The sequence below is a fragment of the Epinephelus lanceolatus genome, chromosome 12 (assembly GCF_041903045.1).
Source record: "Epinephelus lanceolatus isolate andai-2023 chromosome 12, ASM4190304v1, whole genome shotgun sequence".
In the NCBI taxonomy this organism is placed as follows: domain Eukaryota; kingdom Metazoa; phylum Chordata; class Actinopteri; order Perciformes; family Serranidae; genus Epinephelus; species Epinephelus lanceolatus.
The window spans coordinates 40,536,503-40,558,674 of record NC_135745.1 but is presented as its reverse complement, the minus strand read 5'-3'; the positions used below and the strand labels follow the sequence as shown (position 1 = coordinate 40,558,674).

The 22,172-nt window shown below is 41.9% G+C and overlaps 1 protein-coding gene across 1 annotated transcript in view; it reads right to left on the bottom strand.

Moving 5' to 3' along the window:
• Window positions 1-9,094, bottom strand: part of basp1 (brain abundant, membrane attached signal protein 1) — a 77,466-nt gene extending 68,372 nt beyond the window's left edge. Inside the window, exon 1 of the mRNA XM_033650646.2 lies at window positions 8,925-9,094. The gene's annotated coding sequence lies outside the window, so the exon portion shown is untranslated. The remainder of the gene's footprint in view (window positions 1-8,924) is intronic.
• Between the last annotated feature and the right edge of the window lie 13,078 nt (window positions 9,095-22,172).

Below are 22,172 nucleotides of genomic sequence, written 5' to 3'. Positions count from 1 at the left end.
GCGGTAATCAAACACAGTCTGAACGTCTATTGAGTTTAAAAGCTACAAGTGTGAAACAGCAACTTGTTCTGGTCTCCCTGCAGCTCAGAGACTCTTTAAGGAGAATAAACACTCAGCCAACACTTAATATTTATACCTTCACACTACTGCGAGCTGCTCTGTCAAACAGCATAAAACAATTGGCTGCTAAGTGTGGCTACTTTCCAAGAAAGTCACATTCCCATTTCACACCCAAACTCATTCAACACAAAAAGGAGCTGTCTCCTGCAACAGCTGTTCCAGTGCTGTAACTATCATCAAGCATTCTTCTCATAATTATGGTACTCTGGCATTAAACTGAGTGACCAGAAAAACAGAAACACCTGTATGCTAATTCAACCCAATGCAACAGCCTGAATGGCAAAATCAAATTGTGAAACACTTTTGCAGGTCTTATAGCAAATGACTTTTTTATCGATTTCACTGTCAAAGTCTTTAAGGTTTTACCTCAGTTGGTGCGTTCTCCTGTGATCTCGATCGTTTGATGTAAAGGGGTCATAAGACTCAATTTGAGCCGACTTAAGTCAGTCTTTCTCTTGTCTTGGCTTTCCAACAAAATCCGATTTAGTCTTGGCTCATGCAAATACTGAAGTTCAATGACATGCACATTGTCAACAACCAATAGCTGTGCTCTTCCAAGCATTAAACAAGAAGCATCACATTTGTACGCAAATGTAGTTTATCTTTATAGATTATACTGATGCCGAATTAACAAGAATACTGTCAACATATGACACCTTTTATTTTGTGCTTCTGAAGTTATGTGTTTTTGCAGACACATAAGGAATTGTCAGAATGTCATATTTTTTAAATGTAGTTTGGCACAGTTTATTTTCCATCAGGAGCAAGATGGGAAATAATCTCAAAAGAAATCTAGCTGTAGTCAGCAAACAGTGACCCCGCAAATCCCCGATCTTGTCAACATCTTGTCTTTAAATGTGAGAGAGTTTCAGACTTCAGTTTTTTAAAGGCTTTTCACGGAAGGCGTAACTTGACTCTGACTCTTTGCAGATGATCACATGCTGAATGATGGACAACCACAGAGACATTTTTAGCTTGTGGGTCATACAGTACTGGTAACGCTACTAGCATTAGTTGTAGTTCAGTCTGTTGCAACACGTTCTCACTCCCAACTCGCCAAATACCAACACTCAATCAGTTACCCTTCATGTCAAACATGTTTTGGACATTCAGGAACAGAGTGTCAATGGACACATGTTACATGCATCTTCTTTTTTCAAAATAACCTCCTGAGACCTAAACTTTTGTCTGGTATGCATTTTTAATTTCTCCTAGCTATTTGGGATCAGGAGGACCTGATAAGTATAAAAAACTAAAATTGTCAATGATAATTAAGTCCTAACATCCTCAAACAAGTATTTCCTAATTAATAACGTCTTAGCTATTAACTCTTAATAAAATTGGTCAAATTTGTTGCCATATCAAATTCCAAACATTATTAATCATAAATAAACAAGTTTCAACCATAAAATGTGATCAGGTTTTGTACCTTGACCACCTTTGTGTCAGGATCAGCTGCAGACTGACTTGGCAGAGATGGCTGCCATCTTGTTTGTACATGGATTAGTGTCAAGTAAACCCAACACGTGATGTCCTCATATGAGGACACAGGGTCTCAGAGGTTTAGGCATGGTCAGATTAAAATTCATGTCATGGTGTGACTTAAAATAAGTGTGTTTGTTACCAACGCAATACAACTTCACCTAACATACATCACTAGTATAGTATGCTACACACACTAGCACACTACATCATTATTAAAATTACTTGATTTACTTTTGGTGTCACCCTGGAAACCAACAGCAGTCTCCAGGGTGAAAGTCCAGAATTTGTTTGACCCACCCACCCTAAGCGGACGTTCTCCTCATACAAGAGTACCAGCCCAGAGCCTCAAAAAATGCTACTGCCTAGGTCATGTCATGCCACCTCTAAAGGTTGCCTATGTGCATCAGTGTGTGACGCTGCCAGGTGATCCATCAAGCGTCAGTATTTGAAGAGTTAGGAGTGGGACCAGGTTGTTCTGTCAGGCAGCTCACTTGGTGTGGATTATAATATGAATGTAGAATGGGGTCTATGGCGTTAATGGTGCTGATGGAGGATCCCCAGATGGCCAGATCCCGTATTAAGAAAAAGTTTTGTATACGTATTAATGCAATAATTACTAAAAAGGCTGTCACCACAAAAGCTGCATTTTAATTGCCAATGAATTTCATAAATATTATTATAAAAGCGACATAGGTTGTCAAATTTTCATTCAGCAATCACATCCAAAGATTGGGGTGTATTATGCTAGTCGCAGCTAACGTAGCTAGCAGCTGCTTAGCCTCAAACAGAGATGAGCGGTGGGCTACAGAGGTCCGGTAAGCTCAGGTCTTTCTAACTCCTCACGTTCCAGATTTTATTCATTTTTAAGTGACATCCCTTGAGGTGGTTGATCAGATTTCGTGCAGCTCCCTCTGGAGACACAACCTGTAAACAGACTGTGATGTGTAAAAGCGGTGGAGATTCCTTTTAAAGCATTATGAAATATATGGGAATACGTTTAAGTACAACACAGCAAATATATCCACACACATAATAACAAAATGGAGGATACACCCAGGCACACCAACCATTATAAGCCTCAAATGTTCTCACGTACAACTCATAAACACACACAATAAAATCAACTTCCTCCACATTAGTTCATGCTAACCAGATCCTCCCAACCAATCTTGAACATACTGGTTGTAGTGCAGTCAGGCCCATGTCAGATACTACTGCATGCTGCAGGGCAGGCAGCGTCTGGCCACCTCCAGCAGCTCTGCACTTCCTTACAGCGTAAAACACAACACAACCTGCTACCATAATGAAGCACAGCTGCACAGTCGGCACTCCAGCAATATTCCTTACTGCACTGCCTGACGTTATCTGCACATTTTGTCTGTTCCTGAATCCTGGAGATCGTATTTTCCTCAATAAAAGCACAAGTGATTATTTCACCTGCTGTTTCTGATGCTTACTGTATATTAACTTAATCCAAGTCTTTTCTCGGATACAGGGACAGTTCTTTCCTCTTATAATGCAGGAGTAACCCTGTCCTATTTCCTGATACACATCTCTGGAAAACTACCCACACTGCACTGGTAGTGGATGTTAAGTCACCTCATTTGCAGATTGTTTTTCCTTCTTTTAATGAGAGTTTTAGGCCCCAAAAACTGACCCCATTGTGTTAAACTGTCCACTTTCTGTGCCGTGGTAGTGACAGTAGTAGCAGCAGTGGTGACTCAACCTGCAGCTGCGCCCATTCCCCACCTTCCTCTACACACACAAACACACACATGCACTCATGCTCGGTTGCATGTGCGGTGAGTAGCAGCTGCAGCCTCCCATTGTCCCGCTTCATCCCCTCTGCTGTAAGTTAACGAGCCTCCGCCTGCATCTCACGCAGGCTGATGGTTTAATTAAGGCAGGCGCTGCGTCGTATGAAAAGTGATCCTGTTTATCACATGACTCATCAGAGCCGTGACAATGAGTGTATTTTTTTATTATTGACATCTCGGCGGGGGGGATAGGGCACCACAAAGACGGACAAAGAGGGGACCATCTGAGACTTGCAAGGTTGACTCTCTGTCTCTCTTTTTCAGCCTCTCTTCTTGTCTGACAAAAGTATGTGGACATCTCTGTTAGCGGCCCTATAACCTCCTGTCCACATACTTTTTACCATGTAGTGTGTGTATGTGTGCATGTGTGTGTGTCAGACAGAAAAGAGTTAGACTGAATTCATGACATAGACAGAGAGGGCGAGCACAGTATCATTGCTATGTCTCTGCTCCCCTCTCTGCCACACACACACACACACACACACACACACACACACACACACACACACACACCTCGAACAGCAGACAGCGGCGGTAATGGATGAGTCACCGTCGTAACTTCTCATCAGGTTGCTGTTTGTCTCCGTCCGGCAGGATGAATGAACGGACTCAGGGCTGGATTTATGAGAGCCAATCAACAGCCAGACAGACGGGACACATTACTACAGTCCCCACGTTGCTATGGCGATTTTATAACACGGCTCAGAGGGAGACCGCTGCTGTGAACTCTTCGCCATATTTGACACGTACCAGAGCTTTAAATGAATACTAGAGTTGGAGCTGGGTTACATATTGATTTAACACTGGTGTCGTGATATGAGACTGGATATTATCTGGATTTTTGTTTTTTGTGATATTACAAAAAAATATTTAATTTGTCTGTTATAGTGATGTATTTTTTTTCTTTGAAACCATCTTTGCCTTTAGTAGACAGGTTTAAGTAACAGAGTATAAAGACATATTACAACAAGTGTGCCCAGACAGTCACATGGCAGTGTCTGAGCCAATCAGAATGCTCCATACATCCACAATATTTATGATTTTTAAAAATCTTCTGAAAGAACCAACTCTTATCACCAAGACATTCTCACATTATGATGAAATACTGTACAATATCCAGACAATGGGCCCCTTCAGCAGAGTCAATAATGGACTGCATTTGTATAGCGCCTTTTTCCAGCTTCTTCCAGCTACTTGACGCACTTTCACACTACATGTCACATTCACCCATTCACACAGATTCATATACTGGTGGCCAAGGTTACCATACATGGAGCCACCATGTTCAGTATTGGGGTTCAGTATCTCTCCCAAGGATACGTCAGCATGCAGACTGGAGGAGCTGGGGATCGAACCGTCGATCTTCCGATTAGTGGACGACCTGCTCTACCTCTGTACTTGAGGAATGTTTAGTTACTTTTATCCAACACATTCTCACTCTCAACTCGTCAAATACCCGCGGTTGCTCAGTGGACCTACACGTCAAAATACGGCACGGTAGGAACCCTCTTGCATTGTGTTTGGACGTTCGGGGACAGCATGTCAATTTGCACTTGTTACATATTTTGGGTCTTTTTAAAACACACTTACAAAGAAGGTAAACACTTTCTCTGACATTCTCACTCTAAACTATGGCAGTTGCCCAGAGCGTCAAGAAATGCTGTCCCTGGGGCCGTCACACCGCCACTAAAGGATGCCAACAGGCCACTGGCCAAGCGTTGGTATTTGATGAACTGGGAGTTAGAAAGGGTTGTTTCATCTCAGCAGATCATTAAACATGACGGAGGAGCACTACACAAACAAGTCATGTCCCATAAGGAATATTACATAAATACTGCACTGACATTATACAGACATAGCAGAAGAAAACACATTGAATACAACAACTCCACTAAAGAGTCAATGCAGAATTCAACAGATACACAAACGGTCCTTGTCATTCCCACCCCTGTGTAGTAAGACACAGTAAAAACCCACTAAAAGCTATTGAGGACGCAGGTTAAGTTATCCTCTGTCTTACAAAGCATTTGCAAATCTAAAGCCTCCTCACCGTGTCCCAGCTGGCCCTAACATCGTTAGACAATGACATTTGGTTGAATTTAGGTTGTGATGTCAGGTGACCGAAATTCAAAGTCAAGACAACGTCTAACGCCAACTTCAACCTGATGATGAATACTGACGCCAGATGATATTTTTGGGGATTTAAGGTGTGTTGTTAAGTAACAAAAATCTTCCAAACGTCATCTTGATGCAGAATAAGGACATTCAGTTGTAAGGTACGAAGAACAAAACTCAACGTCTACCATGTAAACAAAATGTGAAATTCTTCCATTGTTAGACGTAAAATTGTGTTTAGATTGAAAATCAAGTTGACGATATTTTAACTGTCTCTTTGAGGTAAAAGTCCAACATCTTTGTGATGTCATATTGACGTCCGTTGGGAGCTGGGCTGCTTCTGAAACCTGGCACCTGTACGGGTCGTACGCATGCCGCATCTTTAACCGCCTGGAAAACACGAGGTCGCACGCTGGCTGCTACTCTTATGCCTTTTTTTTTTCAGCTAGCTTTTCAGAGCATGGCGGCAGGTTGCGTCTGAGGTTGCTAACCCCCAAATTCCACCAGATGTGTGTGGGTTGCGTCTGTGCTCTGGAATGGCAGCGGAGCCGATCCATTTCAATTCTAGTCAATGTGTGTTTCCACCGGCTGCGGCTGTGCTGCGTTCTGGCTCCGTCACAGCTGCGGCGCTCCGGAGCCCTCCACAACAGATACGCAGGACTTCTATTTTTGCCGGACACCGGAGCACAATGCAGCAATTCAGCACAGAGCAGATTGTGCGGGGCAGGAAGTCGTGCACAGAAGCAAAATAGAACATCCGGTTAATTTTCAAAATAAAATAAACAGTGTTCATGGCGGATCATATTTCCCTGCACTACACCTTGAAAACGTCATAATGGGCGGAGGCAGGCCTGAAGTCAACAGGTCAGAGGTTTTCAGACGTCATTTCATCCCATTGACACCATGGACGAGGAGATGTTAATCATGGAGGTGCACCAAGATGTCTTCCTACTACTCCTCTGGTTTTGTGGTTCTGTTTATAGAAACTACAGCTTGTTATATCTCGTGATTATGCGCGAACTCGCGAGATCTCCTGGGTCCTCATGACTCCCGCTGTCCGGCGGAGCTGCACCACACTGCACAGCAAACACAGCCAATGGGTGTTGACAGATGATGGAGCACACGGCGGATAACCAGCGCAGCCGTTCTGCAACGGACACGCATCCAATGGAATTCCGCCGTAAGCAACCTTAACAAGCACCGTATTATTACCTGAAATCCTGAGCGCAGAGCTGATCTTCTTCCAGGAGCTGTTTATGTGTGTAGGCCTATCATCCGTGGGACAGATGTAAAGCTCTGGGCAGCCCTGCACTAACATGATCAACTTTTCCATATTCATCACAGACTGATATTTACAGAAGAAGGGAAAGATATCTCTTGGCTGTGATTGGCTGTTTCTCATCACATGACGTGCAGTGCGCACTGCTGCGTTCCAAAAGTTGAATTCGGTTAAAATCAAATAGCCACTCAGGAACGCGTGTGCACTGCGACCATGTCACTCTGACATCACTCTGGTGTTTGAGCCTCTGACATCACTCTGGTGTTTGAGCGCACCTGCCATGCGTCTACTTTGAAAACAATGAATTTGACGGCGCAAAAAACGCGGCATGTGTACGACCGCCTTAGACTTCACAAGTGCAGCAATATCAAGTCTGTAAATTCATCCAGCGGGCCGGATTGGGCCCTTTAATGGACTGGTTCTGGCCCGCAGACTGTATGTTTGACACCCCTGAACAATAGGATTGCTTTATATTGACCTCAGCTGGGGCGTTAGAGCTGCAACTAATGCAACTTTTTATTTATAACTTCATGTTTGAATACGCGATCAGTCGTTTTGTTTACTAAAGGACAGAAAACAGTGAAAAATCTCCATCACAGCCCTGAGATATTCAGTTTACAATGACATACAACAGAGAGACAGGAATTACACAATGTCTGCCATTTTCACTTCGTAATGGACTTCATGATTAATTGATTATGTGCATTATCATTTATTAATTTTCTTCATATCAACTAATCAATTATTTGACGAACTGACTCACTGTCTCAATACACCATCACTGTAACCTACCGAGTGATATTTCAGTGAAAAAGCAGTCAGCATCACTATCACTGGGGCTCCATTCACACACAAACCGCCATCTACAACACACACACAAACACACACACACACACACACACACAGAGGCACGCACAATCCCATCGACAAAGACAGCATCTCATTTTATTCCTATAATCAAATGTTTTCTTCGCAGTAAATCATCAACAGACCGAGAATTAAAACCCCGCCATCACCATCCTCCTCCTCTCCATCCTATTGATAGGCAAGGTGGCATCTCTCCCATCCACACCCTACTCCCAGTGCGCATGCGTGCCGCGGCAAACAAAGGACCAGGCATTTAACCGACGGAGGATGGCTAATAAAGTTTGACTCGCTGCAGAAATAACGTCCAGCATCGATGCAGCAGCAACAGAAGCAAAGAGGAAGGATGAACTTAATGTATGTGTGCGCAGATGGGGGTTATTCAGGTACACCCCCCAATTCTCCATCACCCCCCCCTCCCTCCTCCTCCATCCCACACACGCTCCCCAAATCCCCATCTCCCCCTCCTCTCCCTCCTCCATCCTCCACCTTCTTCTCAGTGCAATAAAACGGAAATATGAGATCAATAATTCATCTAAATCATGACATAATATGGTTAGAGACGCTGAATGTGTGTGATAGTGTGTATTTGAGTGTGCCAGCTGCATGCAGCCAAATGGTGTCACACCTCCACACAGACAAAGAGGTGGGGCGAGCAGGAGACAGCTCTTCTTATTTCTGGATGTTTAAATGTTTACTGGCTGTAAATTATGAGGGAAAACGCTCCTCTTTGCGTTGCCTAGCAGCCTGAGAAATTAATATAATAATAAACAATTTCAGGTCAATCAATAAATAATAAAGAGCTCGGGATGCGCGTGAGGAGACGCTCCTGTGCGCACTCGAAGCGCATTTTCCCTCAATAAAAGTGTGAAAAACGAAAATCTGTGTCTGAGGGTGAAGCGCGTGTTCCTCCAGACGGTACACACCCCTTTTCAAGCTCGTGCACATATTTTTTTCGCTTGGAAAAAAAAGGGAGGATAGAAGAAGAATTAATATCTGGAATTACAAAATGTTCCTATTCAGCTCCGTTTTTGTTCTATTTTGTTCTTTTTTTCCGTCAAATCCAGCGGATCTTTTGTCTCCTCTCTACACTCATCCATGCAGCGTGCGCCCCGGCTCCCCAAATGGAGAGATGGAAAAAGACAAAAGGGATGAAAAAAAAATTAAAATAAAACAGCCAAAAGCATCCAAAGCGCTCTTTTAGGGAGAAAAGGAGGAGAATAAAGAGACGTGGCGGTTCTTACCGTGCACACTCAAGTTCCGACGCTCCCTCTGCTCTCCTCGCAGTTTCAAGTAGCGGCTGCTGTAATTTTTTGCGGCTTCTCCTGCGCGCCCAGCGGCTTGTGCCTGCTGCACGGTACGGCTCGGCTCGGCGATCCTCCGTCTGCGCGCACGCGCATCCATACGTACACGCACGCGCGGATTGTGCACACACGCAAACACATAGATGCACAATCACAATTTTTCTCAGGATGAAAATGTCTTTCACTGTCTGAGTCTTTTTTTATTTTTGTATCCTATGAATCCTGATTATGATGCGTCAGTAAGAGTTTATTAACACGATACCTTCATGTCATAGTTGCCACACGATATTCAATAGTACTTTATGGTGATGCCAGTGCTATCATATTTTAATATTTCTGCAATATTCCAATAATATTCGCTTTAATATTCATCACAGTACCTGTGTTTCCAAAGAGGGAGTCACTTGTGCCAAAATTATTCTAGCTACTAAATGTGATTATTTATTATTTTATTTTATTTTTTATGTGTAAAATCTTTTCCTTATGGTAGATTTATGATTTTAGTGAATCATTTCTCTACTAGTATTGCGCACTGGATGTGAATGTACATTTTCTCTGCGCATGTTTTAGTGGAAATACTCCTCCATCCTCTGCCTCCTTCCATTTTTCTTGCCTCTGTGCGCCCCCTGCCATTCACTGCACATACAGACTGTTCCCGTCGTTCAGTGAGGGACTTATTGGTAAACTTGACGGACTTGTTGATGCACTTGATACTCCACAGGTGGAAGAAGAACATAGACACTTTATTTGATTAAAAAGTGGATAGAAAAACACTCCATTTGTTCTGCATTTTATAAAACAAAAATGTGGTAGAATCCAATCCTCATTCTGATTTATTTTTAAATTGTGGGCAAAATTGGGTTTAATCTGAGCATTGCATCACAAGTAATAGCCCATCACATCTATGCAACAAAAGCCTTTATATCCAGGACACATTTATGTTTCAGCACAGTGGAAAATGTTTAAATGTTAAAAATGTGTGGTAAATCCTCCCATTTGAGAAGCTGGAACCAGATAATACTGGGCATGCTGCCTTGATAAATACTAATAAGAAATAATTAATAACTCATTTAGCTTCTTTTCAAAGCTGAATTTAGGTTCATCAACCAGTCAGTCTGACTGTTTTAGCCCTAAAAACAGCATCATGGTGGAGAGACATCGATTTTGTAATTCATCTTTTAAGGGTAACATTACTTACCCTTGTTCTCAGTTGCTGCTAATCATTCAGTTTGCTCAGTAGATTTTTTAAATTGGCTGTATTCCAGTGTCCACTGTTGTTTCAGCTTACTGTATTTGGTTCTCCCCACCTCCCCCCACTGTTGAGTATCCATATGCTTATGTGTTCACTCATACCTTTTTTTTATTGTGTATATTTACTTCCTGTACATCTCATTACCACCTAGGGACTAAATCAAGTTGAAGCTGAAGTAAATAATTCAAAATACTTTGCCTTTCATTTTCAAATATGTTGTGTGTCAGAACCAATCCTGATAAAAAATGTTTTGGGTTTTTTTTTTTTAATACAAAATGAGTTTTAGTCTGATGTAGTTACCAAATGAAAATGACAGTGACACCGTATGAGTTAAATGCTCTTGGACAGAGTCTCCAAAAGCTTCTAAAGATGCAGTGTGTATTTAATTTTGTGTTTGCTGGATGAAAATAAAATTTACAATGTTCAGTGGTGTCTTTGTAGTACACACATTTAGACACAAGATGGCGGTGTTTGCAAAGAATTGAGATGTGTCATTTGTTCCCATAAACCTTCTACTGAGGAAGTGTTTCCAGGTGAGTCAGTGTGTTTACTTAACTGAACCAGAGAACAGCACTAAGTTATCTTACATGAAGACTACTTTTAAATCTCTGCATCAGTACCTCAAATATTTTGTCAGTCTTTCATTTTGTGAAATGCATTTCCTTCAGTTCAGTGCTAAAGTCTCCCAAAGGAGCACCAGAACCTTTAAACTGCACTTTCCAAACTTCCGTAAATGCACTTCAGAGACAAGTGTTGTTTTTGTTGTTTATAGAGTGAGTTTTAAATTCAGGATTAGATTGGGAGGATGCTGCAGGAAAGAAAATCTTGTGTCTCCAAAAGGCCAACCCTTTAGGAGCTCTTAAAAACAGACTTTTCCTAGTCACCAGAAAAATATTGGCATTGTATGTTTCTGCAGACCACAGATACATTTGTACTATGATACTAGTCCATACCCACTGGTAGCTTTGTCACCTTCTACCTATGCCAATCCTCAATGCCTATGTGCAGTTTTACATAGATTGACCACATCAGTGAGTAGAAAAACGTGGGACAGACAGAATGACTGACTGACAGAATGACACTGACAGTTTCCGTGATTATGTACAGCATACCATACCATGACTTAGTCATACCAAACATTAGAAACAACACCAACATTGGTCCACAGGGGGAGCCACAGCGATCGGTCGCATTTTAGCCATTTTGAAGCATTTTTCTGTTGTTATAGCGCCACCCAGTTGCCAATTAGAGTTAAATTTCTCCAGTCACCTTGAGGCGTCCTGTTCTACATATCTACCAAGTTTAGTAAAAATCCATATGGCGGTTAGGCCTAGATAAGAAATGAGCTCTCTAGCGCCCCCATTTTGTTTGATGGGGTCAATAATGGAGGGGTCCCCTCAGATTATGTGTGGTCATATGCCTACAAAGTTGCGTGGTGATGGGTGAAACCCTTGAGATGTTATACACCTTTATGTGATGAGCCACGCCCTCCGCAATATTCATTGCCTTATAGAAGCTCAGTTTTAGTAAGTTTTCCAACTTTTGCCAAGAGGGAACTTTAGATATTGGTCCCTAGATTATGTTCACCCAGTTTCATGCAGATCGCTCAAACTTCCTAGGAAGAGATCCATTTGAAGTGTTTTTCAAACAATTCAAAATGGCGGAAAATCTATATCAGCGGAAGTTATGGGTTCTTGAGGCAAATGTGTTCCTCATGAGGAGAGGCATCTCTGTGCAAAGTTTCATGTCTCTACGACATACGGGGCATGAGATATGCCCATTCAAAGTTTGACATTTCAATGGGTTGCTATAGCGCCTCCCTTTGGCCAATTGATGTAATATTGCTTCATTGGCATCCTCCCATGACCCTCTACCACTGTGCCAAATTTCACAATGATTGACCAAGTCAGTGAGGCGAAAAACGTGGAACAGACACACAAAGACAGAGTTTTCGTCATTATATAGTAAAATAGTGAGTATGTTCAAACTTTAATCTTCACCGTTGCTGTGGTTAATGAATGGTTAGGTTTAGTACACAAAAACCTTCTTGATTATGGTTACAAAATGAACATGTTTTGGTTTAAAATACCCTCTTTTCAATGCACTACCCCCGCAGTAAACGCACCAATGGTCTCTGTAAAAATGAATCACTTTTCGTGACACTATCCCGGCTAAAAAACCAGTGACGGGTCTCTAAATAACACTCACATTTTGTGAGGTTTCACACCATCCATCTTCCTCTTACCTCCCAAAGACAAAGTCAGCTCATACACTATGTCGTTTTACAAACATTGATGATACGTATGAAACATGCAAATGTAATGCACTCATGGTTTGCAGAAATGCCAACATTTTCTTCTGGAGACTGGACTGCTGAGCATTCATTCAAATTTCATATTTTGACTCAAGTACAGTTTTAGGGCAGATTCATGCTCAGTGTTAAATATGGAGACGGAGCCTTTGGTCTGTACTCTGGGCTCCTTTGATCCATATTTGTGTACATTTTCTGAAAGCTAGCGGATACTGATGAAACAGAGCAGTTCCACTGGAGATCGTGGAGGCAGTGCAGTGTAGTCAAAGAGAGATACAACCGTGGGAAATGACAAAGACATTTAAATAATGACGGAACAGAAAGAATTGGTAATATAATGAAAAGAATTCTCCGTCCACATGTGTCAAGGTATTTGATGGCTGCACAGACCACTGCCATCTACAATACTGCCTCTGTTTAAAGGTACAATTACAGCCTCCTCCACCATCGCCTCGTTTGTTGTTGTCTGAAATTTTTGAATCCTTCCTCTAGGGCCGATTGGCAGTTGACTAGTATTAATGTGCCTCATCATGCCAGCACTGTCTCCCAGACATTTCTAGCAGACAGGGTTGTGGATACAGGACTTTTACTTTTACAAAGCTGTTTAATACTGTGATATCAATACTTAAATGAACATTCATCCTCAGCCTTTGTTGGTGTCAGAGTGATTCAGCAGTTTGTTATCAACATCTCAGCTGCTCTGGATGAATTCCCAGGGTGAGGAGCAGCTAACTGCAGCACCCTCCTCCTCCTCCTCCTCCTCCTCCTCTCTCCGGCAGGAAGTATGTGGGGATTAAGGAGAGGTCAGTTGGCTCTGGAAGACGCTGTGACCTGACTGACCCGGCCGTACCTGACCTCTGCTCAGGGCTGCTGATAAATCCTGCGTGTTCTGGTCTCACTGCAGAGAACTGCTCATGAACTAAAACTGACCCTTGAGATCCGACATCCCTCTCTGTTCACTAACATCCAGAGCTAATCCGGACAGCACTAAGCACGTAGCACCCCGAGGCTGCACAAGCCTCTGGGTGTTTATCTTTCAGGGTCAGAAAACCGAAAACAGACTGACAGCTGAGTCCAGCCATGAAGACAGTTTTGGAGATGTATACCTCAGAGTTACGGCACCCAATGAGGACAAGGAGGGCATTCATTTGGTGAATGTTAAAGATGCACTTCATCAATTTATACCACTCAAATTGTGTAAAAACAGTTGTATAATATGTGGTCACATTTGTGAAAATAACCCTGATGATGTCATAATGATGCCACTGGAGTCGTCTCTGATTTGGGCTTGCATTTCCACTACATGGTGCAGCACGGCTCTACTCCACTTGACTCACTTGTTTTTGACTTGCCACGTCAAAGTTGTGGATAGTACCTGATATGTGGTGCTTTTGTTGGAACCACGTCAGTTGAGTTTCCAAGCAAGCTGAGCCGATACTAGACGAACAAGTTAAAACACCACAAACCTGCCCTGAACTCATTCCAAAGCTGTAAAACTGCCGCCAGTGATTTCGGCGTCAGACACCGACGCCAAAAGCCACCTTTTGTAGCGGCATGATGGAACCTTTTGTGGTGTAATGATGTAATGACTGCTGGTCACAACATAATATAGGGAGCTGGAAAGGCGTTTCAGGGTGGGCAGTAGGGGTGGTGGATGGGTCCAACAAATCCCAGACTTTCACCCAGGAGCTGGGTGTATGTGTCCCATATGAATGTAGAGCCAAACCATGATGTTTTGTCTAAACCTAACCACGTGCTTTTGTTGGTATTCCTGCATTGGTCCCACCACAACATGTTGGCAGACCACTAATCAGTGGTCTGCCAACATGTTCCCATTCTCCTATTCAGAATAAATCATCATGTGCATGCACAAAACCACCATTTCTGAGTATGTAATAATGTGTGTATGTAACATATCCATCTTTTGCAGAAATGTACAGTGCCAACAGTGTTTCTGGCGAGAGGGTTGACCATTATTAGCGACCACAATTTTTTTTATTCACTCGACCAAGATTTTAAAAATGTCAGCCTGCAAAACTATGTTGTAGACTACACACACGCAACGCACAAATAAATGCACAATTAAAGAAGTGCAGCAGTTCCTCTGTTTGGCTGAGGATGAAAGGATTTAGCATTTGTGGAATTGGAGTTTATGTTACAGCAGTTTCACACTGTGACAATCAGTTAAGAAACCCACCTACACTGATGAGGTACTATCCACAGCGAGAAACATAACAGAGAAAGGACCAGGTACCAGAAGTACATTGAGTCATGTCAAGCCGAACCAGGCAGTGGAAATGAGGCACACGGCACTGAGTCGCATTATAGAATCTGTAGTATCCAGTATTTGGGGGCTTGGCCTCTACAAGGGTCTGAAAGTCAGACATCTGCTTCTGCTGCACCTATTATCACCATTATCTTTTTTAATCTGTGTTTTATAATTCCCCAAAACACTTCTAAATTGTTGATTTGTTGGAGTGACCCTTTGAGGAAATTCTGTGTCGACTGAGAGATCATTTAGGCATTTTAAAGGAGTATTTGTTTCATGCTTCACTGTAAATATCTGTTATTATTACAGCTGCATTTGAACATAACAGAAAACATAAACATATTTGGGAGCAGAGTGGAGATATCCATCACTATGTATCAAAAGGAAAAGCAACAACATACATCCCAGCTTCCTTTTTTTATTTGGACATTTCATTTCCTGATCATGTGATCACCTACTGTCATTTAAACTTTGTTGTCACATCTTGTTGTGTTTTTGCCCTCCCTGTACAAATTATTTTATCTATTCATCTTGTTATCTTTAAATTTGGTGTAAGAACTGAGGGTGCATGCTGCAGTTGCTTTTCATTTGTAACTGAATCATCCGGTTGAATGTACTCCTGCATCTTTGATTATCACTTTGAATTGAAGAGTCGGTCGTTGCCGCACAGCGGATAGATAGTGAAAATACGGCCTGAGGTTAGAAAAAGGAGCCGTTTCAGAACATCAGAGTCGAGTTCAAAAGCAGCTTTGAAGCGTTTGGTTCTGGTGATGTGGTGGAGACGAGTCATGACAGACAAACCACAGTCATCGCTATTATTGAAGCATTAATTATACTGCATGGATTGTCCTGAACTGAAGAGTCTGCTGCTGTTTCTTCACTTTGACGTTAACTACCACAAATACTGTAGAAGTTTAGAGGCTTAAATGGTTTCACACTGATGGAGGATCTACAGTTCTGAGTGACTGTAGCTGCTCTGTGTTATATTTGCACATTTCATTTTGCATCTTTAACATAAATCAGCAGTGGGCTGCATACTGTCTGCTCTCTCCTCTCTTTAACTCATCACTTTTTTACCTGAACTACTTCACAGATTATATCTATCCGTCTAGGATTTAATGTTACATTTTAAAGGTGAAATGGGTCTAATGACATTTTACCCACATTTTTATTGGAGATTATAATTTTCGGGTAAAGAAAACATCTTCCATTTCAGTCAGTATATCCCCCTACATGCTGCACACTGGACCTTTAAATGTGATTGATTCTGTTAACCTTGAGATTGATTGAGCTGACTGACTCACACCTCAAATTAAACCTTCACTTCACTGATTCTATTTTCCATTTTCTCTGGACTTCTTGCCACCTGGATGATTGAGATAAACTTTCACAGACGTACTGCGACATAAAATATCTGCTACAATTTAGTTTACTCACCAGTAGACCTAAAACAGATCATAAAGAACATTCTTCTCTCTGGTGTTTTCATCACATCCAAGTGTTTGTGTTATCTCTCTCTGGGTTTAATAATAAGTAATAACTGGGCTTGTCATGCCCTGCCCAGATTGAAAGAGTCTGCTGCGTCATCATTTGTCGGTAAGTGGTTCAGATTAACATTTAGCCTTCGGTAATCACAGGGAGTTGAAGACAGGCTTGACTGCAAGCAATTATCAACCTCTCCCTCCCTCTTTCTCCCCCCTGTCTCTCTCCTTCCCTCTCTCTGTCAGTCTTTAAGGAGACTTTCAGGAGCTGCTGGATTTTTCAGGGTTAACCAGGAACCACTGGCGGGCATAGATGGATTTCCCCGACCCCCCCCCCCCTTGGCCTTCTACCTTCAAAATATCTCTCAAATGAACATGTATTGAGCAGGAGGAGACACAAAAATAATTCAAAGAGATACAAAATAACTAAAGAAGACACAAAATGACCACAAAGAAACACAAACTACCTATAAAATGGGCAATACAGCCAAAGAAGAGACATAAAACACACAAATATAGACAAAACATTACTTAAACCCCCAAAAAAAGACATCAGAGAGATACAAAAAAATTACAAAACAGGTGAAACAACAAAAAGAGACACAGAATGATTACAAGGTGACTCAAAACGAACAGAAAAGAAACAAAATGACCTTAAAGAGACACAGAACATCTATGAAAGACACACAATGACTACAAAAATGCAGAACCCCTGTATCACCCCAGAGTGATACAGAACATCTAGTAAAGACACAAAATGACTCCAAAAAATGGGCAAAACAACAAAAAACAGACAAAATGGCCAGAAAAGACACAAAATTAACACCAAAGAGACACAAAACAATGCAAAAACAACTAAAATGAGACACAAAATGATTACGAAGACACGCAAAATAACCAAAACAGACACAAGTGACCTCAAACAGATACAAAACGTATAAGAGAGACATAAAATAACTACAAAAATGGGCAAAACAACAAAAAAGAGACACAAAATGACCAGAAAAGAAACAGAATGATCTCAAAGAGATATATAACATCTATGAAAGACCAGAAAAATGGGCAAAACAACATAAAAGAGACAGAATGACCAAAAACACACAAAATTAACTCTAAAATACATCAAAGAGACACAAAACAACTACAAAAAAGGGCAAAAACAACCAAATGAGACACTAAGTGACCCCGAACAGATACAAAATGTCTAAGAGAGAAATAAAATAACAACAAAAAGGGGCAAAACAACCAAAAAGAGACACTAAGTGATTAAAAGGAGACACAAAAAAGCCAAACAAAACAACAAAAAAGAGACAAAAAAGACTACATAAGACACAAAATTACATAAGGAAAAAAACAGACCTCAAAGAGACACAAAACAACTACCATAAGGAGCAACAACAACCAAAAGCAAACACAAAATGACTACAGTACAACAAAAACAGAAGCAAAATCACCACAAACTGTGTGTGTGTGTGTGTGTGTGTGTGTGTGTGTGTGTGTGTGTGTGTGTGTGTGTTTCCAGTCCTGTGTAGGTGAGGTGGAGGGGCCTTTTACATGTCTGTGCCCAGGGGCCCATTGTCTCATACTCCACCCATGCTGACAGGGTGTAATTGTAGGGCTTGTAGGGACTGTGACTAAGGTTCTACTTTGAAATATGAAATCTCCAGTTGGTCGCTGTGTAATAAGTTATTGAGCTCATTGACATCATCATACAAACGTGACATTTATACATCACATAATACAGTTTCCACTGTATGTGGAATCCATGAAAATTTGGTACTTCTGATGTGACTTGTAGTTAAAGTGACCTTACAAATTCACATTACCTGGCTCTCCATCCTGTCCCTCTCCTCCAGGTGTTTCATGTCTGTCATGTGCCACTGTCTCTCTCTCTCTCTCCTCCTCTCAGCGTGATGCCGGTTGAAGGAAGTCTGTTTTGGCTTCACCACCACTGACACACTGAGCAGAAAAAAAGTCCCGGCCCTGTTATCTCACATCTTTAGGAGAAGTCTAAAACAGCCACAGGAAATGTTTGTCTTCCTCATCCTGTTTTGGGCAGTTTGATTCTTTGCCAGCATCTCCAAACTTTCAGACAACTAGAGACAACTGGCTCCTGTAATCCTCCGGTACTGCTCGGTGATGAGATGATCAGTCTGGGGAAACAAAGGAGTAATGGTGCCCATCTACTGTCATGGTGCTGCTGGCACTACATTAAAGTGTCGGTCCGGTCTCAGCTGTCAAAAGCAATATTTTGTGCTGATGTTTCATCTCTTTACATGTGTTCATTTTAATGCCATTCTTGGTGGTTTGCAGTGTGTAACAGTGTCTTTTTTCACTGGAGATTTTAAATTTATACCAAATTGATCTAATTAATTACATGATTAATCACATACATCAAATCTTATTGTTTAAAGTATCTTAAAAATTACAATTCAAATGAATTTTGGCAGATGTGCCGAAGTAGAGCTGCCAGATTTTGGACACAGTCGTCCCCCTGTCCTCTACCACCCAAACTGGTCTGCAGTCCATTGCAAATCATTTTGCAAGGGAGTTAGTGAGTCAGTCACAAGTAGAGTTACTCAGTTTGCATCTGAACGTCTGGTCGAGTGAGGCGTGACGAGGCTGGCTGCTAGCGCTAGCATCAGAGGCTGTGCTAGCTCGGACCTCGTCTTCGCTGCAAAATGCTTTGAGTTGAGGTGATATTTCACACTTCTCCGATGGTACGAAAATTCCTTACTGCAAAAACTGCAGAGAACGGTGCTCCTATCAACAGTTCCATCTGGGCAGTTTTTTAATGTAAATGTTCCATTCACAGTAAATGTTCCATTCACAGGGCCGAGCAGCGTCATCTCATCTGCCTCCACTTGGTACACTCGATGAAGCCGACACACACGTTGTCACCGTCAACAACTCACATGTGCTGATCAGCTTTACATTTCAATCAGGAGAGACAGAAGAATGAAGTAAAGATAATGTTTAATACAGAATACGAGTGTACCGATTAACAGATGTTTTGTGCTGATTAAAAATCTAACAGAAGCGTTCGGGGCTTGGACTCCAGAGGGAGACTTTTGTGATCATGTGACACCTGAGCGACAGCAGGATAAATCTCCACATGGAGTCCAGACACTGGAGGTAGTGGTGGTTGATGACTCTGAGGCTGATGAATCTGTTAAGACTCGATGGTGGTGGGGAGGTGGAGGGTGTGCACGACTGCAGCAGGAAAGAACTACAGCAGAGACAGAACCATATTTAAAATAAGGAGCACTAAGATGATAGGCTGACAGAGAAGGTGTGTTGCTGTGCTATTGGTTGATTGTGAATCAGCTATAAAACAGCTGATGACTCAACTGACAGTCCCGCACAAGGACACCTAGAGATAGTGAGTGAGCATGTGTGCAAGGAGTTAATGGCAGGGTGGGAAAGAAGACTTACAGCCTGGGCATGACAAGTGAGCTTCATTTCTGGACTTATTATATGATCAAAGCATCCATTGTCTTCCTGTTTCATCTCAAATAACCTCTTGAAACTTGAGTTGTGTAATCCATCACAGTGATATTTTTGTTGGTGTTATAGTATTGTTGCATGATCAGGTGCAATTTGATGTGAAAAGCCAATGGACGGCTGGAAAAGTAGAAAAAAAAATACATTTGAATTTGTAAAAGTCACGTGATGTTAGCACATGTGATTTGTAGTGAACAGGCCAGAACATGAAGAGGTTCCCTAACAGCTAAGTGCTTCAGCAGCTCCTCATCACTCACTCTGTCACTCAAAATCAACACCTACATGTTAACTCAATAATCCTGGACACAAAAGGTGGAGACCAGAGGCGGAGCTTGTTCCATACCTCACACTTAATCCAGTTTGACCCTGACGGAGGAATCCTCAGGGGATTTAAGACCATCACTGCAGGGAAGGAGTGTTACTTAACTTCTGTCAGCATTGAGGAGGCAGAGGTCAGGGGTCACTGAGGTGACAGTGTCCAGACAGGTAACCTGTGGAGAGGGATAATGGGTGGAGAACACCTTGGAGAGGACAGCTGTGAAGATGTATCAACAAGCGGTGAGGTGAGCGCCTAATTACTTCAAGTACTTACTCGGAGGTCCGCCGTCACTGCTGTGTTTTAATTTAGGGAATATTAACCAAATTAGGTTTTATTGTTCAGAACAATGTCAGGATTTCTATGCTACAGTTTTTAAAATATTTGCTTTGAGTAAAAGTCTTGGTTACAAAATCTCACCTAAGTAAAAGCACAGAAGCAAAAGCTGGTAGTAAAAGTAAGAAGTAAAAGCTGGTAAAAGTAAGTTCATTTTAATTACTTTGAATACTGCTGAGTTGCTTAACTGATAAAAATACACCATAATTCATGAGTTGATAATATTTAGTATTAATAACCACTAACTCAAGCTGTCAGATAAATGTAGTCGGGTAAAAAGTGCAACAGTTGCCTCCAAAGTGTAGTGGAGTAGAAGTAAAGTAGCAGAAAACGGAAATACAAAAGAAATCCTGCACACTGCTCTTGCTCAGTTTCACAATTTAGCAGGAACACTAATGTTTTGGTCCTCCTGAAGGTCAAGGAGACACAAAATGCTTGCTGTGGCTTTTCACTGTTGCCAGGCAACCACGCCATCACCACCTTACCCCAACCCGGGTAATCAATCTACAGTTTACCCCCTTTTTTAATTTTTTTTATTTCACAGTAATTAGTATCTAGTTTCTAAAATGTTGAGGCAGAGGTACTTGATGTAGCTCTGGTTGAGGGGCACATGGAAACGGAGATCTGTGTGAGTACATGAGACCCTAAAAAGAGGAAGAAGTGGATCATGGGGAGTACCACCAGTTGGTCCAGGAGCTTTGCCTCCATAATGGTCATTTCAAGTACTGCACTCATATGCTTCCACACCTGCTGCTTTCGACTGAGATCATGGTAACTGCAGTTTGTAAAGTGGTATAGCTTGCAGTATCCAGCAACCACTGCCACCTGTTTCTCCTCCATTGTTTACTCAAAGTAAATTTGTTGTTGTGATCACCACAGAAGCTACCACTGAGATACGACATAAACTCTGGGGGCTGAGAAATGAAGCCAGTGCAGGAGTACCAAAAACTGCAGTTCCTCTAATGTCCACTTGAGGCTGGCTCCAAGAGCAAGTCACTCCCCATAGACTCCCCCATGTTAAAATGCCAAATGTTACAGCAGAAAATAAACATGTTTACAGTCTGGTACAAAAAACAGTTTTGGGCTCTGTAGCTAATTTCAACATTCATGACAACTGTACGGGGGTGAATTTTAATATAACTCACCCATTGACATCTAATTAAAGGATAACTTCGGCATTTTTCAACCTGGGCCCTATTTCCCCATGTGTTTTAAAATTGGTTCAGTATTGAGGGAGCCAGCAGCCGCGAGGTAGATATGGGGGCAAATGCGTCCCGTATAAGTTTGCGCATTAACAGTGTTTTTTTTCACCACTGACCGGTTCAGATCGCCAGTGCTATCTCTGTAAATAGCATACTAAGTGTTTCCCTGACCCTTCACTTCCTCCCGGCTGTGTGTGACGTCATCTTGCGAGAGCTTTGCTTGTTGCCAGAAAAAAACAGAGTACGATATATACGAAGGCAAAGTATGCAACAGTAAATGTGCATCTTGGAGACAATTCTAGGTATCAGTATTACATGCATAAAGACATATTAGTTATACTTACTTGATGGATAGTTGACCATTTGGTCCCTGTGGTTTTGGCCGCCTCCTCCAATTTATTTTGGGCACATGACGTAGTTACACAGCGTTTGGTAGTTTCTGTATCATCCCAGGACACATCGAGACCTTGAATACTGGGCAGCAGGTCCCACTCGTTGCAACACAGACATTCTTCCT